Below are 23,953 nucleotides of genomic sequence, written 5' to 3'. Positions count from 1 at the left end.
GAATCCGTGAATTTTATCGTCGTCGGCGATGAGCCTCGGCGAGCCGAGGGTGGACGATGATGATTTTAATATGAGTCCTAAATTAAAAATAAATAAAATTAGTTGTAAAATTAAATATGAAATGAAAATTAGGATATTATTATAATTCTTAATGGTGTTTGGGATTGCAAATTGGATTGGATGTTATTGATTGTGATTGACATCGAATTGTTTCGACGGGTAGGCCGATAAACAAAGGAGATGCTGCCCGATTTTCGGGAATTACTTAACCTATAATTATCGGAGACGTCGAACGAAAGTAAATAATTATATCATACAAACTTAGTTACGTGTTGTGACAAAATATTTTATAATCAATTACCCTATTATTTTCAAACAACGAATATACGTACTTTTCGAAAATAAATACTGAACCGAGTTTCAAAGATGTGAACCATAATTTCTATGTGTATTTCAATAATACATATAAATACGAGACGGGATATGAAATCGTATGGGTAGAAGTGATAGTGATATTATGTTAAGCTTAAACGATTATCTGAAGTAGGGTATTTCAACCCTGTAGGTCCTAGTCGGGAGGCCCGAGGATTGACACCGGACTAAGAACGATCTAGTGGTTAGTTGTTGAACCCAACAAGGTTCCAATCCAAGGACCCGAGTGTTGAGATCGTATCCAAGATAGGGTAGTGGTTTGACGATAAAGTCGAACGTTCAAGTCGAACCAAAGTCAACCAGTAATAGTGGTTAAAGCTTATCAAGGCAAGTATTCCTAACTTTTCTCATAACATACTGCAATTACTTAATTCCTATTCTAAGCTCAGAATAGTTAACTGTTTTATATTTCGCTGCAATTACTTTTAATTATGCAAGTCCTTTTCATTATTGTTTATATATTATCGATTGATTTCTTGAGCAAATACCTATTCTTTCGGGTTATTTGCAAACCCCGAATTGGGATTTTTTGAAATCAAAATAATTTGACATTAAAATACTCTACGAGCTAGATGGTTACAGTGAGGGCCAGAAGGAGTTGGATCCTATGGGCCGGGGATGGACCGGACCCTTGGGCGATAGTGCCTGGGTACCCGAATGGATCTATACGGGTGGGTATAGATCTACACTATATCATGACTGATCAGCAGGGTATGAGCATGAACTAGTGTCCAGTCTAATTTATTGTTGATCTACATTAACGATATTTTAACTCAAAAAGTTTTATGATTCCCAAAACCGGACAAAACCCTGATTCAGGAGAGGAATCTGGGAATTGCTCGTCATTTTCGATTTATAATTAAGTGCTGGTAACAGCCAATGTTCATTCGCTCAACTACCTCAAATAAATGGAATTGTCTAAAAATTATTTAAAGATTTTGTCCAGAAATTTTCCTTTGATATTGATGCTTGGAACTCAATTATATACTTGCTGGGCATTTTTGGCTCACTCTTACTCAGTAAATTCTTATTTCTTTCAGAAACAAATGAGGATAAAAGTGAGTAGCTTTAATAGACAGCAGAAGTTAGAAAGATCTCTGTTGCATGAGGTTGAAGAAGTTAGAAAAATGAGACAGGGGACTTAGTACAAAGGTATTTAAACTTGTATTTTAGTTGATGTGAATTGTAGAAGGTTAGATTCTTGTTTCATACCATAACCTGTAAACGATCCGGATTTAAGGGGTCATTTATATATTATTTTAAATTATGTAAAGATTGTTTAGTGACACCAAATCTTGACCCCGGATTTGGGCTGTTACAAGAAGAAACGAGTTTGTTCTAGTACACATTCAATCCTTGCGTTCAAACTTTCGTGTGGATACAGTTAGAACGTAGATCCTGAGAGAGGGATGCGTCGTGATTGAACAATTTTTGGATCTCCATTAGTCAACCAATTTGTAAAGTTTCTTAAAGTAAATAATCTGATCTATGAATTAAATATCTGTTTGTCGCATGGATCTTGCGGTGGGTTTCGAAAATTCTGCTTTTTCACGTTTAATATTACAGTTTTTGTTAGGTTTTATACCTCGAATCCCTTCAAATTAATCAATTGATTATTTTTCCTAAGAATAAAGAAAAAAATAATCGACTATCCTATCTTGGTTAGTAAAAGTAATAATATAACCTATCCATTTTCATTTCATGATTTCATAATAATATAAATTAATGAATTAAAGGACAAGTTTAATTTCTAATTCCATTTGTATTTAGAAAACAAAATGGCAAGCCTGTTCATGAACTTAATCTACTCTGGATGTATATTCCATCAAAGACATTAAATAGGTGTAAGTACTTATATGGGGCTTTACATATTAACGTGATTGTTTGGCAAAAAGCCTTTATTACTAGGACGTTGAGAAACTGAATTTTGGATATTCAATAAATTCTACTTTTTTGAGTCCGTTTCTTCTTTATCAAATATTACAACGATTAAATCCTAACAAATAAAAGGATGTTGGTTGTCCCCTTTAAAAAAATAATTTTCAAAACATCTTTGTCTTTTAATAATTATGTTTTTTAATTTTAACTTCTTAATTTTATATTCATGTATTGAAATATCATATTAAAACTTTAATCTTAGTTTAAAAACTTTTTACATATAAATTATAATTTATCAACACATCATCAAATATAAGTATGTTATTCTGGGTTTGTCTTTAAGTTGGTGGTCTAACAATCATTTTGATAATGTTTGGCATACCTCATATATAAGGTACATAAAATTTACATTCATATTTATGTTAATTTAAAGTATATGATTCTTATATATGATTGTCCAATCCAGTAGGTTGGTTAGTCGGTACTTGAGCCATCCACGTTCAATAAACACTAGTACGATGATTATCTCGTATAAAAAGTCCAATAAACCTTAGTATATTCCTAGGACCGACCCTAATATATATATAACCCAAGCGAAAACAAATTTTACCAAAAAATAAATCGAAAGAATTAAAAAAACATAGATAATGTTCCTGCCAAAAAAATATCAATAATATTTATTTGGTTCAATTAAAAAAAACAATTATCTTATTCTTTGATGATTTTTTTAATAAAAAATTAAAAATATGTGCCCCTAAAATTATTTTGTGCATATATTTTTTTTAATTATTTTTTCTTTTGTTTCTTCATATGTGTCCCGAATTCAGTGCCCACATTCGTTATCATAAAGAGTTTGACCTCACAATCGACTCTGATAATTAGCCCAATTATTAGTCAACCATAATCTAAAAGGTGACGATCAAGAATGATAGTTAGTTCTTATCACTTAAACAAGTTTTCGCATGAAATAGTTGGATGGTTAACTAGTTTGATAACGTTTATCAGCTAGTGGCAGCACCGTTCAACCGTTAATACAGGATCAGATGTTGAAGGATATGTGTATATACCCGAGTTTACATGTATGGGATGATCAATTACACATAGAAGTTTTAACTACAATATCCACTATCTCGTTGTTCATTTTCTAATAGTTTTTTAATTCATATGGACACATAAATATATGGTTCAAAAAAGTGTTATACTATTGTCATCATATTGTTATTCAAATGTAATTGATGGTCGTATGGTTTCTTCACAAAATCGGTAGAGACATTATCAGAAGAATTTATAATTTTATGTTTGTTATCTCCATAAAAAGTAGTAGATGTTCGAGATTGGGTTAAATACTAAGTAGATGACTAACTGTGTCCAAAGGATTCAAGTAAGTCACTCATTATAAATTTGACTCAAAGTGATCATCAATTAACTTAATTTGATCATTTCGTTATATTCGAAAACTTAAATTAACCAAAATTGAAAAACACGGGATGGTAGAATTAGTTTTGGGATTAAATATGATTATTAAAACTTGTTATTTGACTTACGGAATCATGATGAAATCTCGCTTTAATTCTTCGAAATCTTAAAATAACTCAAGTATGGAGGATAAAAGCCATATTTTATCATGATTCCATAAGCCAAATATAAGTTTTAGTAACCATGTTGAAGCCCAAAACTAAATCTACACTCCTATATAATCTTTTTTCAATTTTCGGTAATTTTAGCTTTCGACTTTGACAAAATGATCAATTTAAGTTATTTGATAATCAGTTCGAGTCAAATTTGCTATTAGTTACCTACATGAGTTATTTGGACACATTCAGTCACCTACTTAATATTTTACTCGTTTGAGATTTTTTCAAAGTAGTGGAGGCGCTCTTCGCTCGTAGTCTGATGAGTGAACTTGTATTTTCTTGGCCTTTTTATGAAGATTTTTTTCATTTTCTTGAACCTATTTCTCTATGGTAGCTTTGGCTTTGGCTCATCCTTCTATCTGGATCCGTTCTCGAAATTATTTTCTCCTCAACTCATCTTGGGCGTCTTTGTTATGTCTCTTTAAGCCCTTTTCAAATCAAATACCATGCCTCGGATCCGCTGAGAATCTCCCGAACATTCAGATTAGTTATCTAGTGCAAGCTCGGGGTCAAGACGATTCTTTTCACGCAAGAGATTCATTGATTCCTGGATTTGTTCTTGGGTCATTGTTCCTAAGGGATTCTCTAATGTGCTTGTGTGTTTGAGAGCATTCTTATGAATTATAATTCTTGTTAGGACAAAAACACGCGCTAAATTTCACGCAAGTATACGCATTCGCAAGTAATATAGAATATTTTCTAGTTCATTCCCACATAGACTGGTTTAGGTTAAATTCAAAATGTGCACATATGCATCAATGTGTGGTTATTGTTCAATGCTAAGACAAGTGACAATTTGAGATGTTTTATAACTACGATTAAACTAATATGAAATTAACTAAGAGATTAAAGCGATTGAATTACTATATGAAACAAACATTGGATTTTAACTTCATTAAATACTTCATTCAAAGTTATTGTTCTCAACCTTAGCATGCAATGGTGATGACAACTAATCAGATAACACGAAACTAGTAAACGCCAACTTTTATTGCACAAATACCATACTACCAGACATCCACAAAAGAGATAGAAGCTGAATAGACACTAATTATGTTGAGACCCTATTTGTCTATAGAATTTGACAACATAAAGGTTTAATGCGCAAGTTATCTATCATGATTACATGGGGTAAGTAAGATGGTTAAAATTGCCTATGAATCATGCATAATAAATACATGAACCTATGCTAGCATGGCAAGTTCTAAACCTCTATATTCACTGTCGCTTCAATAGACATTAACACGCTATCTTATAAGTTCACGACGCTTATAAGACGAATAAGCACAACGAATACTAGGATATCATATAATCACCACACACTTAGGTATCGAAATAAATTAACTATTCAAATCCATAAGTAAATCCGTTAGAACCCCACGATAACGATTAGTTCATAACCGAACTCATCATCATCGTGGGTTCCGATGAAAGCATGGTAAATAAACTAAGTCTTTATAAACTGAATAAATAATCAAAGTACGTTAACAAGAGTAATAGGTTCAAACAACAAAGAAATTGAGCATCAAAGATTATAATTTAAGCAAAGAATGACAAATAAAAACTAGATCGTCTTCTCCTTCGTTGTATTGTGCTCCTAGGTCTTCTCACCGTTATCTCCTTGCTCTCATATATCAAAAACGTCATTTTGGAGTCTTTAAATACCAGACCATCCAATCAGGAATCCAACAGATCAGTTTTCTATTCAAATCAGGATTCTAAAATTTCGACCGAGCGCGGCCGCTCTGTGATCCTGTGCGGCCGCCCTGTACTTCTTCCAAACCAGCGCGACCATTCCCAAGTGTAGCGCGGCCACCCTGGCCTTCTGGAAAAGACTGATTGTTTCTGTTTCTTGGCTTCTATTGCTGGTTTCTTTTACAACTCGACCGAGGCTCCATCCTAACACTCTTCTAGTATAAAAATAATGTAAAACCATTTCTGCTTCCGAATATGCCCTGAAATGCAAAACACTACAAAAACACATCAAATACACAAATAACTTGAGTAGCCTTTACAAAGCGTTCTAAGTGGATATAAATGCCACTTATCACACCCCCAAACTTGAATCGATTCTTGTCTTCAAGCATAACAGACTCAAAAATAAGAAATGAAAATGCATGAATGTAACTACATGAATGTAATTATCCCCTTAGCATAACTAAACCAACCAATGAGCAACATCTCAAAGAATGCAATTATTCACACAAAGTTCAATCAAATCCCACAAATAAACTCACAAGCCAGAAACGTGCGTATGTGCAATTGCTTAACAGATATACTCTCGCAATTAGATCAATAACCATAACTCACCACTCATCAAGACAATCACAAGGTTATAAACAGAATAAATGATAAACTCAAAATGATTGACAACACTTCAATTTTATCAGAGTTATACAAGGATTCATGCTTTTATTGCTAACACATAACAAAACACAAACATGCTTATTTGATCGTGCAATGAGTAAGGTCCACAAAAGACTTATACAATAATACCCATATAGCGAGCGTTAGGTTAGCGGATCCCCGACTATAAAATCCTTAGGTCACTAGGCACAAAGTCCCCTATAACTTAATAACTCGAGTATTAAAGAGACCACTCGTGATCAATTATGTACAAAGCATATATTTTTTCTTCTTTTTATCCTTTTTTTCAACAATTTTTTCATAAATCCTGAACGAGTGTGTTTCGCTCCATCTCGCTAAACCCTAGACTACTCATATAAATATGAGCCGGCTACTAACCATTTGATGTATAGCTGTTAAGTGGCATTTATGTCCCCTTAGAATGCTCTATAAAGGCTTGAATTATTATTTTGTACTCGAGTTATTTGTGTATTTGATGTGTTTTTATAGTGTTCTTGCATTTCAGGCATATAACAGAGAATTAGGAGATTTAACATTGTTTTGTTGCCAAAATGGTGTTAGAAATGTGTCAAGAAGATTGATCGTGAAAAGGCCAACTTAAACCAGCAAGTAAAGCAGAATTTATGATTTTTTTACCAGAGAGTCAGCGCGCCCGCGTTGTAGTAGCGCGCGGCCACGCCGAAATGCAGAATTACAGCGCGTCCACACTGGTGAAGCGCGCGATCGCGCCAGGTCGGGATGGCAGAATTATGTTTCTACTTGGATTCCGAGAGTTTGAAGCCCTGGTTGAATCTACAGCATATATATTAATAACTTATGATCGTTTTTCTTAACAAGACGTACCACGGCTTAAGGAGAAGGCGCAAGAAAACCGTATAGCACAATTCAACCAATGCGAAGAAACCCTAGTTTATTCTTGTGATTTATTATTTTAAGTTGTAATCTTGGATGCTAGTTTTCTTATTTGTTGAACCTATACTCTTGTTTAACGTACTTGGTTTTATTATTTATTCAGTATAAAGACTACGTTTGTCATACCATGCTTTCATCGGAACCCGCGTTGATGTTGAGTCCGATTATGGGCTAATCATTATCGTGGGGTTCTAGCGGATTTACTTATGGATTTCTTTAGTTAAATTATTTCGATGCCTTAGTGTGTGGTGACTGTATGATAGCCTAGTATTGGTTATGCTTATTCATCTTATGAGCGTTACAAACTTATAAGATAACGTGTTAATCTCTAATGAAGCGAAAGTTAATTTAGGGGTTTAGAACTTACCATGCTAGCATAGGTTCATGTATTTGACATGCATGATTCGTAGGAAATTTTAACCATCTTACTTGCCCTATGTAATCATGATAGATAACTTGTGTATTAAACCGTTATGTTATAAAATTATATAGACATATAGGGTCTCGATATAATTGGTATCTATTCAGCTTCTATCTTTTTTATGGATGTCTAGTAGTAGGGTATTCGAACAATGAAAGTTGGCGTTTACTAGTTTCGTGTTATCTGATTAGTGTCATCACCATTGCATGTTAAGGTTGAGAGCAAAAATGCTATTGAATGAAGTAGTAATGAAGTTAGAATCTCATGTTTGTGTCCTATAGTAATCAATCCTTTTCAATCTCTTAGTTAATGTCCTTTAGTATAATCTCTTAGTTAATTTTAGTTATAAATAATCTCAATTTGTTGATTGTCTTAGCATTGAATAATAACCATACCATTTTTGCATAAGTACATTGATTTAAATTAACCTAAACTAGTCTATGTGGGAACGAACTAGAAATAATTCTATATTACTTGCGAACGCGTATACTTGCGTGAATATTAGTGCGTGTTTTTGTCCTAACAAGTTTTTGGCGCCGCTGTCGGGGATCGAACCCGGGTCACCCGCATGACAGGTGGGAATACTTACCACTGTATTACAACGACATATTCTCAAGGTTGAGGTCTTCGATGTTTGGGGAATTGACTTCATGGGGCCGTTTGTCTCATCCTGTAATAATCAGTATATCTTGTTGGCAGCTGATTATGTCTCGAAATGGGTTAAAGTCAAGGCTTTGCTGATAAATGATGTGAAGGTAGTGCTGAATTTTCTTCATAAGCAGATATTCACACGATTTGGGACTCCAAGAGTCATAATCAGTGATGAGGTATCGCATTTCTGCAATCGCAAGTTCACTGCTATGATGCAACGGTATAATGTGAATCATCACATTACTACAGCCTACCATCCTTAAACTAATGGTCAAGCTGAGATATCCAACAAAGAGATGAAGCGTATTCTAGAGAAAGTTGTATTTCCATCAAGGAAGGAATGGTCTTTGAAGCTTGATGAAGCTGTTTGGGCGTATCGAATAGCATACAAGACTCCACTTGGCATGTCACCGTTTCAGTTGGTTTATGGTAAGGGATATCATTTGCCTGTGGAGCTCGACACAAAGCGTATTGGGCTTTGAAAAAGTTGAACCTTGATTTGGATGCTGCTGGTAAGAAAAGAATGCTTCAATTGAATGAACTCGACGAGTTTCGATTTCAAGCATATGAGAACAACAAAATGTATAAGGAGAAATTAAGAGGTGGCACGATAAGGGTCTAGTGCTCAAATCATTTGTGTCAGGGCAACAAGTTCTGTTTTTCAACTCTCGTCTCCGTCTTTTTCATGAAAAGTTAAAGTCGAGGTGGTCAGGGCCTTTATTATCAAAACTGTGTTTCCACATAGAGCGGTGGAGATTTTTGAGAATGATCCAAGCCAAGCATTCAAGGTGAATGAACAGATGTTGAAGCATTATTATGGGGATACGGCAAACCGTAAGGTGGTTAGTGTCGTTTTATTGCCTACTTGATCTCGAGTTTCTACGTCAAGCTAATGACGTAAACCAAGCGCTTCTGGGGAGGCAACCCAAGTTTGTTGTACATCAGTAGATAGAGGAAGAAAAAAATAAGGAGAAAAACACAAAAAAATCAGGAAAAAAAATTCAAGTTCAACTATAGAAGCATGGCGTGCGCGCGCTGTGAAGCGGGGTGGCCGCGCTAAAAAGTCGGTAACTGCGTATGCCCGCGCTAGCATGCGGGGCGGCCGCGCTGATTTTCCAGAAGCACGGCGCGCCCGCGCTGCCAGGCGGGGCGGTCGCGCTGAGTCCCTGTAATCGTGAAAAAAAGAAGGAAATAAATAAAATTTTGGTGACTTCAATATAAAATCAATTTCTACCTAAATTTCCCTCCTCCACTTCCCATAATTTCTATTCCAAATCAATTCCATTACCCCCATTACTCCCATTAATCACACTTCTTTTCCATAACTAATTATATTCCTAATTTCCTATATATACATACACTTATACACAAACTTCTCCATCACTTCTCAAATTCTCAAACACAAATATTTCTTATACACACATCTCTTATTCTCTCTTATTCAATCTCAATGGCACCCAAAAGACAATGAACCCAAGTTAGCAGCAGCACCACTGATTCTTCGAGTATGGGTGGTGTGAGGCCCAGGTTTTCAACTACGGAGGCTGAGGCGGAGTATACGAAGCTGCTTTTGAAGCCTATAGCCAAGGAGCGAGGTTTTCTGCCATCGGGAAGGGATGGTAAGTTGTTGGAGATGATTGTGGAGATGGGGTGGATAGCTTTTTGTGAGGCGCCAGCTGCGGTGCCTATGAGTGTGGTTCGTGAGTTCTACGCGAATGCAAAGGCTGAGAAGAACGGGTTCACTGTGGTGAAGGGAATGACTGTAAACTATAATGCTGAGGTGATTCGGAGGGTGATTGAGCAGCCCGAGAGGAGGACAGAACAGAAAAACTGGAATGAGAAGACGAGGATGATTTTAACTTGGATTTGATCATTGCTACCTTGTGTGTGCTTGAAACTCACTGAAAGTTCAATAAGGGCACGAACGAGTATGTCACTTTCCCTGCCTCGTGCATGAATAGGTTTGCACGTGCATGGAATTCCTTTATTTGTGCCAACATCATGCCATCTTCTCACGTGCATGATGTTACTGTGGAGCGTGCACGGTTGTTGTGGGGGATTCTTCAGGGAGATTATGTGGATCTTGGGATGGTGATTTATCAGGACATATTAGGATGGTGATTTATTAGGGCATATTGAGGTTTCTGCGAGACAGTACTACGGGTCCTATACCCTATGCGTCCATTGTGACGACGTTGTGTGTGGCGGTTGGAGTTCATTAGCCCGTACATGAGCAGCTGCAGCTTCCGAGTGCCCCAATTGATAGTTCGATGTTTTTGAGTATGCAGGAATGGTACGGTGGTAAGCCCAATCCTAAGGGCTTGGTTATTCTTATGACCATCTTCCAGGTGGAAGGCCAGCTCCTCAGGCATATATTGGTGGCACGACTCAGGCAAGTAGAGCAGCTTGGAGAGCTGAGTGGGGTGAGGAGGCCGGTCCATCGTAGCAGCAATAGGAGGAAGCACAGGGCAGTGCTGGTATGAGTTCAGCGCAGTATAGGCGCTTGATGAGGAGGATGGATGTGATGCATGACATTCATAGTCACTTTACACAGGACCTTACCCAGGCATTGGGGACTGCATTCAGAGCCACGGGAGTTGACATCCAGTGGCCAATAGTCGGTGAGGACTCTGTGTATCCACCTCCAGACACTCCTGACACTCCACCCGTTGAGGGTGATGACCCTGATTCTGAGTAGGTATGCATAATTTCTTACTATTACCTTCACTGAGGACAGTGAATATTTTAAGTTTGGGGGTAGTAGTTAAGGATTATATGTTATATGTGAGCCACATATAGTTTACATGTTCATGATAGTTTAGTTCATATAGTTGCATATTTTCCATGTAGTAGTTTTTTTTAACATGATCCCTTAGATGATTTTCCCGATTGATTTGTGATATTGATGCCAGTGTAGTGATGTCATGTATAGAGTGATGTTAAGTCTTATCGATTTGATAAGCATACTAGAGATAATTGTAATTTCACTAAGTCTTATATGTTTTTTGAGGGCTAGATCACGGACATGGTTTGTTTGTTGTCGAGGTTTAATCATATGTTTATATTTAGAATTTGAGATATTCTCTTAATGATAAAATAACATGGATATTTAAAAATTGGAGTAAAAATTATGGATTTCATTGCTAGTTGTTATGGGTAGGTGTCAAATGGCTAGTAGCCGGCTCATTTTATATGAGTAGTCTAGGGTTGAACGAGATGGAGTGAAATGCACTCGTTCAGAAATCATTTGAAAAAACATAGAAAAAAAGAGAAACAAAATATGTGTTATGCATAATTGATCATGAGTGGGCTCTTTAATACTCGAGTTATTAAGTTCTTAGGGGATTTTGTGCCTAGCAACCTAAGGCTTTTATAGTCTGGGATCCACTAACCTAACGCTCGCTACATGGGTATTATTGTATAAGTCTTTTGTGGACCTCACTCATTGTAAGGTCAAATAAGCATATTTGTGTTGTTTATGTGTTAGCAATAAAGGCATGAATCCATGTATAACTCCGATATAAGAATTGAAGTGTTATAAGTCATTTTGAGTTTAGCTTTTATTCTATTTATAACCTTGTGATTGCCTTGATGAGTAGTGAGTCATGATTATTGATCTAGTTGTGATAGTATATCTGTAAGCATTTGCACATACGCACGTTTCTGGCTTGTAAATTGATTTATGGGATTTGATTGATCTATGTGCGAATAACGGCATTTGTTGAGATGTTGCTTGTTGGTTGGTTTAGTTAATCTGAGGGGATCATTGCATTCATATTAGTTGCATTCATGCATTTTTATTTCTTGTTCTTTGAGTCTTTTATGCTTGAGGACAAGCATTGGTTCAAGTTTGGGGGTGTGTTAAGTGGCATTTATGTCCACTTAGAATGCTCTATAAAGGCTTGAATTGGTGTTTTATACTCAAGTTATTTGTGTATTTGATGTGTTTTTGTAGTATTTTTGCATTTCAGGCATATAATAGAGAATCAGGAGATTTAACATTGTTTTGATGCTAAAATGGTGTTAGGAGTGTGTCAATAAGATTGCTCGTGAAAAGGCCAACTTAAACCAACAAGAAAAGCAGAATTTAGGATTTTTTTTCCAGAGAGTCGGCGCTCCCGCGCTGTAGTAGCACACGGCCGCTCCGAGATGCAGAATTGTAGTGCGCCCGCGCTGGTGAAGCGCGCAGCCGCGCCAGGTCGGGATGGCAGAATTCTGTTTCTACTCTGATTCTGAGAGTTTGAAGCCATGGTTGATTCTACAGCATATATATTAATAACTTATGATCGTTTTTCATAAAAAGACGTACCAGAGCTTAAGAAGAAGGCGTAAGAAGACCGTATAGGATAATTCAGCCAAGGCGAAGAAACCCTAGTTTATTCTTGTGATTCTTTATTTTAAGTTGTTATCTTGGATGCTAGTTTTCTTAGTTGTTGAACCTATACTCTTGTTTAATGTACTTGGATATATTATTTATTCAGTATAAAGACTACATTTGTTATACCATGCTTTCATCGGAACCCACGTTGATGATGAGCCCAATTATGGGCTAATCATTATCGTGGGGTTCTAGCGGATTTACTTATGGATTTCTTTAGTTAAATTGTTTCGATGCCTTAGTGTGTGGTGATTATATGATAGCCTAGTATTGGTTGTGCATATTCGTCTTATGAGCGTCGCGAACTTATAAGATAACGTGTTAATCTCTAGTGAAGTAAAAGTGAATTTAGGGGTTTAGAACTTGCCATGCTAGCATAGGTTCATGTATTTGATATGCATGATTCGTAGGTAATTTTAACCATTTTACTTGCCCTATGTAATCATGATAGATAACTTGTGCATTAAACCGTTATGTTGTCAAATTATATAGATATATAGGGTATCGATATAATTGGTGTCTATTCAGCTTCTATCTCTTTTGTGGATTTTTGGTAGTAGGGTATTCGTACAACGAAAGTTGGCGTTTACTAGTTTCATGTTATCTGATTAGTGTCACCACCATTCCATGCTAAGGTTGAGAGCAAAAAGTTTATTGAATGAAGTAGTAATAAAGTTAGAATCCCATGTTTGTGTCATATAGTAATCAATCCTTTTCAATCTTGTAGTTAATGTTCTTTAGTATAATCTCTTAGTTAATCTTAGTTAGAAACAATCTCAATTTGTTGATCATCTTAGCATTGAATAATAACCATACCATTGTTGCATAAGTACATTGATTGAAATTAACCTAAACCAGTCTCTGTGGGAACGAACTTAAAATAATTCTATATTACTTGCGAACGCGTATACTTGCGTGAATATTAGCGCATGTTTTCGTCCTAACACTAGCCACAACTAGCAATGAAATCCAATGTTTTTCTCCAATTTTAAAAATCTATGTCACTTCGTCACTAAGAGAATATCATAAATTCTAGACATAAACCAGTGATTAAACCTCGATAAATAACAAGTCATGATCATGATCTAGCACTCAAGCAACCTATAAGATTTAGTGAAATTTTTTGGTTTCTAACATGCAAATCAATTCGCTAGGACTTAATATTCCTCTATACGACATCACTACACTCAAATCAACATGAAAAATTAATCGAAAAAGCAACCTAAGGGATCATGATATAATGCAAATGCAACTATATGCAATATACTAAAATGATAACAAATACGCAAAACAAAAATAAAAACAAATAACTACATGACAAATATGCAAACTATATGAACTAAACTAGCATGAATATGCATCTATATGGACTCACAAACAAATATTCCTTAACTGCCACCCTCAAACTTAAAATTTTCACTGTCCTCAATGAAGGTAATAGCAAGGAATCAAGGCATACCTATTCGGAATCAGAATGATCATCACACTCCGTGGATGGAGTATCAGGAGGCAGGTACACAGAATCATCTCCAAAAACTGGCCACTGAATGTCTACCCCCGTGGCTCTAAAAGCGGTACTCAACGCCTGGGTAAGATCATGTGCAAACCTGCTATGGATGTCATACATTGTATCCATCCGCCTCGTCAAGCGCCTATACTACACCGAGCGCAAACCAAAACTATCCTCTCCCTCCTGCTGTTGTTGCTGCTGCTGCGAAGAATCGGCCTCACTCATCTGATGTATCCACACTGCTCTGCGTTCCTGTGTCGAACCACCAGCATATATCTGATCAGGTGGTTGGCCACCCGGAAAATGATCATAGGTGTAGCCAAGCCTTTTCTCGTCAGCCTTACCACCAAACCACTCCTGCATGCTCAAGATCGTCAAGTTGTCAATGGGGGCACTAGGTAACTGAAGTTTCTCGTGAGCGGGCCAATGAACATTGTGGAGCCCTCCAAACCCGGGTCAGAAGTTTGGGGTCCACACACACATACCTTATCTATAACCTGCTTAAAATAATAATAAAGATAATAATAATAATATGCAGTGACCCTACTTACTAGCTACCACGGACCGCAACAGGTTAAAGTATGCACACAAGCCAAAGACACCTACTTATATTACAAACGTTCAAATCCCAACTATCCAAACTCAGAACTGAGTATTAAACATTATTACAAACTTTTACAAACTTAAATTACTCCAAAAGGTGCCTACTAGCTTAACTTGATCAACCTGAACCCCTAGCTCTCGTGCTGGACTGGGGATCCTCGTTACCAACTGGTTCATTCTTAACTGGAAAAGAACATAAACAATATCGCACAAATGAGCTAACTAGCTCAGCAAGTCACAATGACAAAACTGAGAATAATGATCATCAAATGGAAAGGGTTATGATATCGAGTAAATAATGAATTATAATTTAGAATTGGATATTATATTTTCATTTTAAAAACCAAGGTTAGGCTGCTGATCAGTCATGCACTAACCCCGAGCAAAGCACACAGCACTGCTCTAACTACTGGATCCAAGGCACACATTGGCCTAACTTGACCATTATATGGTCTGACCACGAATCTGGTCCACAATTTTATAAAAATAAATCTAATTCTAACATAATAACAGAATAAACAGTAATAAATAATAAACATAATCATTAACAACATTGGACGTTCAATAATGAATTGGTTTCAATCTTCATAAGGATCAATATGGCATTTTCAAAGCTTGGATGTTAGGTAATGAAAGAATTGGATAACAAAGGAATCAATGTTTCAGGGTTACCAGGAATTGGTCTTTCTAATCATAAGGCACAATGGTTTGAGTATATAAGTAATTTGATTCAGTGTTTGGTATTTAGTTTGTATGTATTTGTGGAGTAGTATCGTATATATGTGGTTCATATTTGGGTGTACAACAATCAACGGTTTAGAAAGAATAAGGTTTACGGCTCAAGATCAATAACTGGAATCAGGGTTTTGGGTTCAGTGTTTCAAAGCACTTGCAACATAAAACAGGACTATCAATCCACTACAATATATCTCGAGAAAGTTCAGAACACTTGCCTGGTATTAGCTTGCTATACTTCTAACTTTCAATCACAACCGTCTACTCCTCGACTATCTGTTTCCCTTTCATACGCCTTGCCTCTTCTGCTCACATATTATAAGCATCTATCAATATTCAACTCATACTATTCTATTCGACATATACTTCTATTAACGGATTGAAAGTTATACTATAAACAAGTAAACATCGAATGTATATACCGACAGTCAACCAACAAGTCACATATAACATATAAAACCTTAAACAATCAATGATATATCATTTATAATGGAGTCTCGGGTCATAAACAGGCTTTCGGGTATTTAAAATGATTTTTAAAATATTTTTCAGAATTAAAACGGGTCGTTGGATCAATTTCGGAGTAATAAACAGGGTTCGGCTGGCCAAATCTGGCTTCAAAATAATTTTATAATAATTATCCAGCCTTGAAAATAATTTAAAATAATATTTTAAAGCTCGAAATTATTTTTCGGAATTTTTAAATCATTTTTAAATAATTAAATCTAATTAAATAATTAATTAAAATCAATTAATAATTAATTAAATCAATTAATCAATTAATTTTCGAATTAATTGACCAATTAATCAATTAAACACTAACTGAAATTAATTAACTAATTAATTCAGATTTATTTTTGAATTAAAAATAATTTTTGGAATTAAAATAATAATTTTTGGAATTTTTAGAAATTAAAAACGGATTTTTATAATTAAAATAAATAGAAAATATGATTTTTAAATAATTTTAAAACAGGAATCCAAAATATGCAAATTCTGGAAAGTTCAGGGACTGAACTTCACCATCTTCAAAAGTACAGGGACTAAACTGCAATTTTGCAGTCTAGTCGCCGGAAAATACAGGGGTGGCCGGATAACACGATTCCGGCACCCTCACCCCACCATCGGCTCCAGATATAATCTACAGATAACAAGGAACACAACCATGCAATCAAATCACATCGATAATCCCTGTCCTGGCCGAAAAATGGCCAAGAACATCGTCGGTTTCCGGCGAATCGACGAAAACTTCAAAACACAACTCCCTTCGATTTAGACATCCTCTGTTAACGAGCTATATACCAATCGATTGCAAATTTCATAAGGAACACATCCCACTATAACACAACAGCTAATAACCCCTAAATCAAAAAGGCCCAAATTTCAATTAAAAACATTCATACGGGTTATAAACCCTAATTTTAAAATTCGAATATTAAACTCAATTTTGAACATTTTATTGAACTCCAAATCAGTCATATGACATATGAAAATCATCAGGAAAACAAGCTCTACAACATGCAATCATCAAATCATTCAAACAATCATCCGAACAAAAATTCATATTTTTAATAAAAATAATTCGAAAATAAATAAATTTCCAGAAAATAAACCTTTGATTCTGCAGGTGTATGGATCACAGATTCTGGTAGAGCTCTTCAAGACCTTCAATTTGGTTACTCGAGCTTTCCAAACAAAGATCAATAACACCTTCAAAAGTTGGTTTGATTTTCAGAAGATTATATGAATATAAGTATTTTCTCTGGAAAATTATATAATTACTGACTGCAAATGATTTTTGATACGGAATAAAATACGGTAAAGGCTATTTATATTTACGGAAAATTAGTATCCCGTTGGATCATTCCAGATACAAAATGGTACGTTTATTTATAAAAACTAATCCAAACATTATCGGTTTTCGGGATAATTATCCAAACCAGTACAATTTGTACTGCAGTCTTGGTCTCAGCGCCTGGTTACACGTATGCCGAGGTGATAATTGTGATAGTTTAATAAAAAGATCCTGTTTATCGAAAATACGAGTTTTATTGATTTACCGAAACGAATAATGTATCGAAAATGTTGCGCCGGGACCTGCACAGGACAAACCGTACGCCGGATCGAAAAAGTCGAAACATGGAAAATGCTCGGAATATTGCAGTTAGGTTAGGAAGGAGTTCTCAGAAGAGTTTCGGGTTATAAAAATGTAACAACGGATGACGTCGGTTGGTTCCCGATTGAATAAAATAGTTTTTAAATACTCGGAAATAGATTTTATAAAATCCATATATTTCCTATAAAATCATAAATCATCATAAAAATAAATAGGAAGATATTACAATTATCTATATTTTATTTTGGACATATAAAAATTAAAATACTCAGTTAATATTATTTTTAAACATCCAAACACATTTAACACTTGACAAATAATTCACAGAATAGATACTGAACACATATAATAATTATTTATTAGCAAAATAATTACACGATATATCCCGGATATTACAAACACCCACCACCATACAAAGCTTAGTCACAATCGAGGCATAAGGAATAGACCCCATAGTGCTCCCACGTAAAACCGCAGATTTCCCTGGTAAATAATGGAACCAAGTTCCACATAATCCCCCTGCAAAATCCCCCATAACAACTTTGCACGATCCACAGTCACATCATGCACATAAGAAGACGGCATGATATTCGCACAAATAAAAGTATTCCAAGCACGAGCGAACCTGTTCATGCATGAGGCAGGGAAAATGAGATAATCATTCGATCCCCTCTTGAACTTCCAGTGAGTGTTCGGGATACACAGCGTAACCACAATCAAATACAAGTCAAAATCATCCCCTGTCTTGTTAACCCACTCCCCCTGAGTTGGCTATCGCTCGGTTTGGTTAATAACCCTGAGTTGGCAACGGGTGCCTCATAAAACGACACTCAACCCATCTTAAAATCATCTCAAGAAGTTTACCATCCTTTCTCGAAGGCAGAAAACCCCCCTCCTTCACTATCTACTTAGTTAACAGCCTCGTGTACTCCGCTTCAGCCTCCGGAGTAACAAACATAGGCCTCGTTCCCCCAACACTCGAAGAATCAGTAGTGGCGGGTTTAGTGATGCTGCTAACTTGAGTGCGGGATCTCTTGGGTGCCATTGAAATTGATAAATTGAGAAAAAAGAGATGTGTAGCAAAAATTAGGGTTTGAGAGAATAAAAGTGATGAAGATGGATGTATGTAAGTGTATGTATATATAGAGAATAAGAAATAGAAGTGGGATATAAATGTGGGGTTAGTGGGGATAATGTGATGTTTAGAATTGATTATGAGAAGGAATTAGGGTAGTGGAAGGAGTTAAAATCAGCTGGAGTGTTGTTTTTGTTTTGAAATTTTGGATTTTTTTCTGTTTTTTTTCTTCTCGAGGGACTCAGCGCGGCCGTCCCGCTTCCCAGCGCGGGCTCGCGCAACTTCTATAATCTCAGCGAGGCCGCCCCGCCAGGCAGCACGGGCGCGCCGTGCTTCTATAGAAAATACCATGTTTTCTATTTTTTTCTCTTTTTCTGATTTTTTTTGTGTTTTCTTCTGATTTTTCTTCCTTCTATTTATTTTACATCGCTAGCTTGACATAAAACTCCAAGATCAAGTTGACAATAAAACGGCACTAACCACCTCACGGTTTGTCGTATTTCCATAGTAATCCTTCAAACACTGTTCATTCACCTTGAATGCTTGGCTTGGATCATTCTCAAAAATTTCCACCGCTCCATGTGCAAACATAGTTTTGATAACAAACGGCCCTGACCATCTCAACTTCAATTTTCCAAGAAAAAGACGGAGCCGAGAGTTAAACAAAAGAACTTGTTGCCCCGGCACAAATGATTTGAGCACTAGACCCCTATCATGCCACCTCTTGACTTTCTCCTTATATATTTTGTTGTTCTCATACGCTTGAAGTCGAAACTCGTCGAGTTCATTCAATTGAACCATCCTTTTCTTACCAGCTGCATCCATATCAAGGTTCAATATCTTCAAAGCCCAATATACCTTGTGCTTTAGCTCCACAGAAAGATGACATCCCTTACCATAAACCAATTGAAACAGTGACATGCCTATCGGAGTCTTGAATGCTGTATGATATGCCCAAACAGCTTCATCCAGCTTTAAAGACCAATCCTTTCATAATGGACATGCAACTTTCTCTAGAATACGCTTGATCTCTCTTTAGATACCTCAGCTTGACCATTAATCTGGGGATGGTAGGCTGTAGCAATGCGATGATTCACATTATATCTCTGCATCATAGCAGTGAACTTGCGATTGCAGAAGTGCGATCCCTCGTCACTGATTATGACTCTTGGAGTCTCAAATCTTGTGAATATCTACTTGTGAAGAAAATTGAGCACTACCTTCGCATCATTCATTGGAAAAGCCTTAACTTCTACCCATTTTGACACATAATTGACCGCCAACAAGATATACTGATTATAGCAAGATGAGACAAATGGCCTCATGAAGTCAATTCCCCAAACATCGAAGTCCTCAACCTCGAGAAGCACATTAAGAGGCATTTCATCCTTCTTTGACATATTACCGACACGCTGGCAGCGATCACACTTCAAAATGATTTGGTGCGCATCCTTAAACAATATAGGCCAGAAAAATCCTGCTTGAAGAATACGAGCTGCTGTCTTTTCTCCACCATAGTGGCCTCCATAAACAGTTGAATGACAGTCTCGCAAGATACCGTCTGTCTCGCTATACAGAATACATCTCCTGATGATTTGGTCAGCTCCTTGATGAAACAAAAACGGCTCATCCCACATGTACCACTTCATCTCGTAAAGAAACTTCTTCCTTTGATCAGAAGTCAAGTCTGGAGGCATAATGTTGCTCACAAGATAGTTCACAATGTCTGCGAACCACAGTTCTTCTTCTTGCACCACAAACAACTGTTCATCGGGAAAAGACTCATTTATCAAAGTCTTGTCATGCGAAGTTATACTTGGATCTTCTAAACGAGAGAGATGATCAGCAACTTGATTTTCACTACCTTTTATATCCCTGATCTCCAACTCAAACTTCTGAAGTAAAAGAACCCATCGAATCAATCTAGGTTTCGATTCCTTCTTCGAGACGAGATAGCAAATAGCCGCGTGATCAGTGAAAACTGTCACCTTCGTCCCAAGCAAATAAGATCGAAACTTCTCAAAACCATAGACAATGGCCAATAGCTTTTTCTCAGTAGTAGTATAGTTCAGTTGAGCACCACTGAGGATCTTACTGGCATAGTAGACCACATGAAATATATTGTTCTTCCTTTTCCCAAGAACTGCTCCAACTGTATAGTCACTCGCATCGCACATTATTTCAAAAGGCTCATTCCAATCAGGTGTCATTATGACAGGTGATGTGATCAAGCTCTTCTTTAAGCTCTCAAAAGAAGCTCGCACTCGTCATCAAACTTGATGAAACCCCTATAAAAACTCGCATGACCAAGAAAGCTATTGATTCCCTTAATAGAAATTGGTGGAGGAAGGTTTTCAATGACCCCACCTTGGCTTTGTCCACCTCAAGACCTTTACTTGAGACCTTGTGCCCAAGAATGATGCCATGTTCCACCATAAAGTGATATTTCTCCTAGTTGAGAACCAGATTGGTCTCAACACACCTTTTAAGAACTGTGCCAATATTTTTCAAGCACTCGTCGAAAGAATCCCAGAACACAGAAAAATCATCCATGAACACCTCCACATTCTGACCAATCATGTTAGAGAAAATAGCCATCATGCATCTCTGAAATATGGCAGGTGCACCACATAACCCAAAAGAAACTCTTCTGAAGGCAAAAGTACTAAACGGTCAAGTGAAGGTAGTCTTTTTTTGATCTTCTGGAGCAATGCAAATCTGATTGTAGGCTGAATAGCCATCCAGAAGATAGTAGTATTCATGCCCAGCCAACCTGTTAAGCATCTGATCAATAAAAGAAAGAGGGAATTGATCCTTCCTTGTGACTTTGTTCAGCTTCCTGTAATCCTTGCAAACTCTCCATCATGTGACTGTTCGAGTAGGAATGAGCTCATTCTTCTCATTAGAAACCACGGTGATGCCTCTTTTCTTCGGCACACACTGAACTGGGCTCATTTAAGAACTGTCAGATTTAGGATAAATGATCCATGCATCTAGCCATTTAAGAATTTCCTTCTTCACGACCTCATTCATGATCGGATTTAGCCTTCTATGTTGCTCACCAGTCGGCTTACTTTCTTCCTCAAGCAGAATTTTATGCATGCAATAAGAAGGGCTGATTCCCTTGATATCTGTTATAGTCTATCCAATTGCCGACTTGAACTCTCCCAGAATTATCAAGAGCTTTTCATCATCACTACCTGAAAGGTCAGATGCAATAATAACAGGCAAAGTAGATGCATCACCTAAAAAAGCATACCTCAAGTGTTCAGGAAAAGGTTTAAACTCGAGTGTAGGAGCTTCCTCAATAGATGGCTTGAGACGCCCCTCAGCATTTTTGAGTTCTGACATTCCAAGAGATTCAAAAGGCATATCCAGCCTTCTCTTCCAAGAAGAAGCATTCAAATATTGCAACTGCTCATCACCTTCATCATTTTCACTATCTGAATTTCCCATCAAGGCTTTCTCTAAGGAATCAGTCCTTAGCATTTGATCAAGCTCTGAAGTAACCACAGAATTGCCAAATTCCACTTTTAAGCACTCTTCATATCCAGTAGGTAATTTCATGGCATTGAAAACATTAAAGGTCACATCATGATCCAGTAATCGCATAGTGAGCTCACCCATCTGCACATCAATCAAGGTTCGTCCAGTAGCCAAGAATGGTCTTCCCAAGATTATGGGAATCTTTTTATCCTCCTCGAAATCAAGAATTATAAAGTCAACAGGAAAGATGAGTTTGTCCACCTTGACCAAGACCTCCATAATGCCTCGTGGATATGTAATAAAACGATCGGTCAACTGCAAGGACATATATGTAGGCTTTGGATCAGGTAAATCCAACATCTTGAAGATAGACAAAGGCATCAGATCGATGCTAGCTCCCAAATCACATAAACACTTATCGAACGACAAGTTTCCGATGGTACAAGGAATAGTGAAGCTTCCAGGATCTTTAAGCTTTGGAGGCAACTTTTGTTGCAGAAGAGTACTGCATTTCTCCGTGAGAGAAACGGTCTCTAAGTCATCGAGCTTCACTTTCCTAGAGAGAATACCTTTCATAAACTCCGCATAGCTAGGCATCTGTTGAAGAGCTTCAGCGAAAAGTATGTTGATGTGAAGTTTCTTGAACACCTCCAGAAACTTAGCAAATTGTTTATCCAACTTTTGCTTCTGCAACCTCTTAGGAAAAGGAGGTGGAGGATAGATCTGTTTCTCCCATATATTACCCTCAGGAGGAGTGTGTTCCATAGTTTTCTTCTTTAATTCCACTTCTGCTTCCTTTTGCACATCTTCTTCAGCCACAACTTCAGATTCCGAAACTTGAGATTTTTCAGGGTTTGCAACCTTCCCAGACCTCAATATAATTGCCTTAACCTGCTCTTTTGCTTCCTTCTTTCCTGGAACTTCGGTGTCACTAGGGAGTGTAGCAGGTTGTCGATTCAGCAAGGCATTGGCAATATGCCCAATTTGATTCTCCGAGGTCTTAATAGAAACCGCTTGGCTCTTGCACATGAGCCTCAACTCCTCCAACTCAGATTTTTTATTAGATTGACTTGTACCTCCATGTGGTAGCTATTGAAGTTGGAGTTGTTATCTTGGTGCATATTGTGGTTGTTGAAAACCAGGAGGGTTAAATTGCTTTGATGCATACTGCTGATAAGGTTGTTGCGCCACATTCTGATTATTGCTCCAGCTGAAGTTAGGATGATTTCGGTTGTTGGGATGATAGGTGGCTGGAACTGTTTGCTGCGATCTCTGAAAGTTGCTCACGAACTGAGCTGATTCACTAGAAATAGCACACTGCTCCGTCTCATGCACATCTGCACAAAGCTCACAAACACTAGTGATCTGATTAACTCCATAATTAGCCAAAGAATCCACCTTCATCGTCAAAGCTTTAAGCTAAGCAACTATAGCAGTAGTTGTTTCCACCTCCAAAATTCTTGCTACCTTGCCTTGAGATAACCTTTGAGTTGGATTCTGGTATTCATTAGAAGCCATTAGTTCAATCAACTCATAAACTTCATCATAGCTCTTATCCCATAAGGCTCCACCTGATACTGCAACGAGCATGGGTCTAGACTGTACACCCAAGCCATTATGAAAGCAATTGATAATCATCCAGTCAGGCATTCCATGATGAGGACACTTCTTAAGCATCTCCTTATAGCGCTCCCAATCTTCACATAAACACTCTCCCGATTGATGCGCAAATTGAGTAAGAGCGTTTCTGATTGC

General features: G+C 37.0%; 1 non-coding gene across 1 annotated transcript; it reads left to right on the top strand.

Annotated features, from left to right (window-relative positions):
- Nucleotides 1–23,846: 23,846 nt before the first annotated feature.
- On the top strand, nucleotides 23,847–23,953 carry LOC141676220 (small nucleolar RNA R71). Its single transcript, XR_012556821.1, has one exon. It is a non-coding gene; the product is annotated as a small nucleolar RNA R71 (small nucleolar RNA).

The sequence above is a fragment of the Apium graveolens genome, chromosome 7 (genome assembly GCF_009905375.1).
Source record: "Apium graveolens cultivar Ventura chromosome 7, ASM990537v1, whole genome shotgun sequence".
NCBI lineage: Eukaryota > Viridiplantae > Streptophyta > Magnoliopsida > Apiales > Apiaceae > Apium > Apium graveolens.
Note: the sequence above shows the minus strand (reverse complement) of the source record. Positions and strands in the feature narration are given on the sequence as shown.